This window comes from Netta rufina, assembly GCF_964035555.1.
Source record: "Netta rufina genome assembly, chromosome: 1".
Taxonomy (NCBI): Eukaryota; Metazoa; Chordata; class Aves; order Anseriformes; family Anatidae; genus Netta; species Netta rufina.
This window is the reverse complement of record NC_140123.1, coordinates 5,388,600-5,394,599: the sequence shown is the minus strand read 5'-3', so window position 1 is coordinate 5,394,599 and position 6,000 is coordinate 5,388,600.

Below are 6,000 nucleotides of genomic sequence, written 5' to 3'. Positions count from 1 at the left end.
CCCACTTCTTGGGGGTGAAAACACATGTAATAAAATTCATTTTTAAACTAAAAATATAAAATGCTTATGAAGTTTCTCTTCCATCAGCTCTTTTCAATTCATGAAGTTTTGAAGGTCCAAAGACATGAAAACTATGAAAAAAAAAAATAATAAAATGTGGTAAATAGTGGAACGATGATGCCTAAGAATAGTAGTGGTAAATTCCTGTTCACTGTGGCTCTCTTTTGCTGTGCTCTGAAGACACCTGTGTGAAGACACCACTGAAGACACCTTTGTGTGGAATTATTTGGGGGTAGAAAGGTGAGGGAGAAGAAAAGATCAGAAAGGAGTCTGATTGACTGTACATCAGGAATATCTCACCAGGACTTTTCAGTAGAAGACAGAAAGACTGAAGTAACGCAGATAATGAATTTTATCATATAAAAGTTCAAGACTATCACCTGTATATGGGAAAGTTTTCTAATAGCAAAAGTCCTTTAAACTAATAGAGAGAAGATGAAGAATATACATTACCTAGGAGCTGAAGATAGACAAAATTAGCCTCTGAACAATGTACTTATTTTATCTGCAAGTGTAACTAACAACCTGGAACAAAGCATGTTAAGTTGTGATGGATTTTCTTCTGAGGTCTTTTAAGCTATGCTAAAACTCAATGTGAGGATGCATTTTTGATACCATTGTTCCTTAATTAAATTCTGCTCTGAGTGATACACAGAATAGACCAATTTGTCACTATGGCCACATACAGTAATGGAAACTCCACTTACCATTCCAGCTCTCAGTCTCTGAGAAATAAGTTCTTGCTCCCCTGGTTCAAACAACATGGATGTTAGTATCTTATGTAGTTACATCACCATGAGTTTAATTTCTATTCCAATGAGCAACATCCATTTCTCTTAGCATTATCTATCTAACTGTCTGTCTGTCTGTCTATCTATCTATCATATACTTACCTACCTACTTCAGTGGAGTTACGAGCGGTTTTTCAGGAAGAAGTTTATATGGGGTGAGAAAGTGAAGATGATATAAATGGGTATGTGGGAGATTAAACACATACACACACACACACACACACACACAAATAAATAAATAAATAATCTGGTAATTCTGGAAAGAGCCAACTTGATTATATTTCAGTTAATCCACAGAAGTTATTTCTCCTAATTCTGGATGAAAGGGAACTAGATAAGCTGTAGACATTAGGCTATATCAGACAGGTCAGTTTTCTGTGAGCTTGCAAAGAAATGTAGGTGTAGAGTTGAGAAAAAGCACTGTAGTGAGGATAAATAAAATTTGCTGAGGCTTAATACTGTAGAGTACATAAGAATATCCCATGTTTCTGATGTTGTGTAATTATTCTTAATTAATTCTGCTAAAGTGGTCTACAAGCAACATCTAACTTTCATTGTTATGTGCGTATGTGAAAAAACGAGAGAATTTTGAAAAATAGACGGTCCCTTGAAAACCTTGAGCTTTCAAAGATCAGGCTAAAAAAAATAGGTAAAAAAGTAGGAATTTTAAGTGAAATGTTGGCTTCTGTGAAAGCAAAATTCAAACAAACAAGACAGGAATGTACCAAACTAGCATATCCCAGGGGAAGTCTTGAACTTCTGTTTATCTTTCAGGCCCAAACTGAAAATGGTTTTAAAACCAAAGAACCTTTGAGATACAAATTGGTGTTCTAGAAGAAGGATTGTATTTTATTATTTTATTTTATTTTATTTTATATTTTATTTTATTTTATTTTATTTTATTTTATTTTATTTTATTTATTTCCCCCTCATGAAATGCTCCTATCATATATGAAAACACAGGATAGGAAGTTGTGACACAGAACACCTCTGATCAAACCCATTTTTTCAGTAATTTAGATTTCCTATTGCCTTATTCACCTGTTTAACTTCTAGAAAACAGCCTTGCTTTCCATGCTGTAAAAATAAGCCATGTATCTGAGGTTCTGAGAGGCCCCAGCCTCCAGCATAAACTCACATTGTTGCCAAGGGGCAGATTCGTGTGGCAAACTGGAGTTTGCTATCTCCTAGACTCAAGTTTAATCCATTAAATTACAGCTGCTCTCCCTGCACAACAGGTTCACAAAGCAAAACCCTGCTGCTTAGCTTCATATGCCACTTAAATCAGTTGATTATTTCATAACACCGTTCTTTGTTTGCCAGGTTCTCTGAGGAGGAAATGCAAAGAAGTATCTCTGTTGCTATGAGCTTATTACAAAATCCATTCCTGATCTGTATTTTGCCTGCTTTTAGCTCAGTGAAAACAGAGCATGTCAAATAGGAAACAGTCAAGTTATATCCTCGGAAATTCAGGCTTTCTGCACAGCATTACAGATTACCATTATAGATTCCTTCCTTTTGGATATAGCCAGAGATTCGGAAAACAAGGAATCAAATATGACATCGTGAGCATTCACTCTTTTCCCCTTCTATCACTTAAGTTGAAAACTCCCCTCATTCCTCATCTTTAAGAGTCAAATGTAAATAATATCTGTATGGAGAAACCTCACCCACCAAGAGACATGAGACATGAGACATGAACTGTCTCTAGCATTCAGCTGATTTAAGGCGTGCTGCTCTGCCCAAGATGTGTTGGTGCCATGGGTTTAGTGGCTGTGCCTAGGGTTTGAAAATCTGGCCATTGCTTCTTTGAGAGGAAAGATGACCATGAGGTTAAGGCACTTTATTTTAGTGGATTTTTGTCACAGATTTCTCATCTTTCAGTAGGCCATACACAACCCCTTTTTTAATGATTACCTGCATGCAAATTCCCATCTAGTGGTATCCTGGCAGTAGAAAAGCTTAGAAATCTTTGCCCTGAAATATTCTGTCTATAAAAGGGGACCTTTGAACACAATCCTTAGGTTAATTTCAATAAAGCTAAGATACTCAGATCCTTGAGAGATAGCAGATACGTATTTTCAGGTTCCTTGATCTCAAGGTTAATATTTCCTATACTTGCCTAGGGACATCAAGCCAGTGCCATGTTACCCTTCCTTGATTTGTTTGGAGAATTAATTGAAGCATTATACTATCAGCACCCACTGGACATAAACTTTCAAAGGTGAAATAACAGAAGGGATGGTGGTGTGGGTGAATTACAGAAAAAGTTGATTTATTTTTTATGAATCAGCCATTTATTTATCAGGTTCCTTCTTTTACCTTGTTCTGGTACATACCAGGTAGTAAACTTTTTTCTTTTCTTTTTTCTTTTTTTTTTTTTTTTTTCTCTTGTACATCTTGTGTGGCATACATCCAGAGTAGCCATTATATTCTTGTTTCTTTTATTTTATTCTTTTGTTCTTTATTTTTTATTTTTTTTAACAATGTGACCAATACCTCAGTGAACATCAGTATAATAAGAATAGTTACTACTTACCAAAATCAACATACAGAAAAATAGACCAAGAAGTCCTGACACTAGAAAAATATATATACATGTATATATTTTTTTTTGCCAAAACTGTACAGCAGACACTATATTGTGCCACTGTTACCAACAAAATCATATTTTCCTGTATTCAAAAACATTACATTTGTGTTTGTGAATATATCAAACAAACTCAATTACTGTCATGTATTCTGTGCGAACAACTGTGCAAATTACTGGAGCCATCATAAATCACAGTAGCCAACAGTCTGTCAATAATCTGTAGCGAAACTATATACCAGAGATGACAGTTATCTTACTGAATCAGAAAAGAAACACAGAAAAATCCTTGGAACATGTCAGGTGGTCAAAAGTATTCAGTGAAAACTGTGGTAAATGATTAATTTAATAATCAATCTAATAAAGTAACTAATAAGGCAGTATTTTGAATAGCTAAAGTACCCCTCCCTTAGAAACTTTCACATCTGTAAGTGAAAAAAAATGTGTGCCTACAAAGCAGTTTTGTTGAGAGAGACAGTGGATAAAGAAATGTGCAGGTATAGTTCTAAAATGAATTAGTAGATGATTATTTAAAATAGCATGACATAATTAAAATGTGTGTATGTACTTAAATGCTGAAAAAGCTGAATACAATTTGAGATGGCTCATTTATTGTGCAAAAGAAAAAGAGTAAGCTTTTCCTTGAATGGGTTAATTTTTGAGACAGCCTGGCTCTGAAGCCTCAATGCCTACATGTTCATAATACACTGGATTTAGTTTCCATAGACAGAGAGCAAGAGGATACTCTGCAATTGCTAGCTATTTTCTTGTTCCTGCCCCAGATGAATTTTGAGGAAGAACGCTAAGGGACTGCCAATGACCTAACTGATAGGTCAAGTTGGAGAAAACGTTTTTGAGTGCCAGCTCAGGACTGGCAAGTGCTTCAGTTGCTTGCTGAACAATAGAGATCTGTCTTTAGTACACACTTAAAAGAAGCCCTTCACAGAACATCCAGTGCAACGTTGAATTGAACTCAGGCTGCCCCTTAGAAAAATACCTGCAGAATGACTTCTATCACGCGGCTTCCTACCAAATCAGATATTCCCTGTTGTCTTTCAGCCAACACAGAACTGACATAAAGCCTGTATTGGGTACTAATTTGACAAAAGCAATCGAGTATGTGTTTCTGATCTGAAGCAAGCAGTGGTGTCATCTGCTCTGGCAGTTCACAGTTCTAGCATTAATCGTTATGGATCAACAGTGTCAAAGTAATGCAGACAACATGAACAAAGAAGTACACTAAATTTGGCTATATAACACTGTGCATATTTACAAGGAATCAGAAATACTGGACAAGGTACTATTGTTACGTTTATTTATTTATTTATTTATTTAGGCCACCAGACCAATATGCATGTTCTGCAGAAGAACATTTAATAGGTGTGGTGATCTATGTTCAACAGTAGAACAGAGCTTTTCATACTGACTGAGTGTACTGAAAAGGGAACAGAAAGGTCACAGATGTCATTTTGTAGTGAAAAGGTGCAGAAGTGTATTGTAAGAGCTGTCTAGCTTGCATTAGTTTTCTTATCCTGTTGTTATACAGTTTGCTAATTCAATATGAAAGCTACTTACATGATAATGCTCTGAAATTGTGTTATCAAACTGAGCCACTCTCATGGCAATAAGAACAAAATAGAAATGACATTAAAGTCTATTATAAGTCTGCCTTGACCTGATTAAAAGCCAAGCAACTCAGCCCTGAGGGTAGTCCAAAAAATCACACACACCTCATTGTTCATCATGGGTCATGTCAAGGTCTTAGACTAAGATTTTGCTACAGAGCAAAACCTGCTACGAACCAACAATGAAAAAAAAAAAAAAAAAAAAGGACTTTGGAGGCTCAGTACCTACTGTTCTAACTAAAATAGATATTTTTCTTCTTTTTTTTTTTCTTTTCACCCCCTCTCTGAAGTATAGGTGGTATAAACAGAGTAGAGAGTAGCTTACATTGACACCCCTCAGGGATACATTCTTATAAAGCAGGATAGTCATGAAAAGCTCTTTGCTCACTTCTTTCCTTTTGTGCATGTTTATGTCTGTAAATACCTGAAATAAAGTGAGAGTTGCGTTGCAGCCTTGCATGGTGCCGAGGGTATATTTTGCATGATGTAAGGGATATCTGAGTATATCAAACCTGCTGACATTATTTGGGATGGATAAATCTGGATGAGTCTCATTCATACTGTCTATTAAGGATGATGTTTGGAGAAAACTATTTAACTATTTCTAGAATCTCATGCCAGTGATAGCTCAGAAAATTCACTGAAAAAAACAAAACAACAAAAAAAAAGAGCCTGGAATTGTAGTAGTGCAATGTGGATAATGACCCAAGAATAAAACAAGGAGTTAAATTACTTGATAAGGTGTGAGTATGTCATACACAGTACATAGTTTGGAATGCTCTCACGTAATCAGTGAAGGAAGAGCTTTCATTGACTCACCCACTGTCAGGGGTACTGGTCTGCTAATGTATCAAGAAGGAACATAAGAATAAGAATCCACCCACTTCATCCCCCAAGAGAGCTCTTGTAGTTTCTCATGGAGAACTGCACCTTT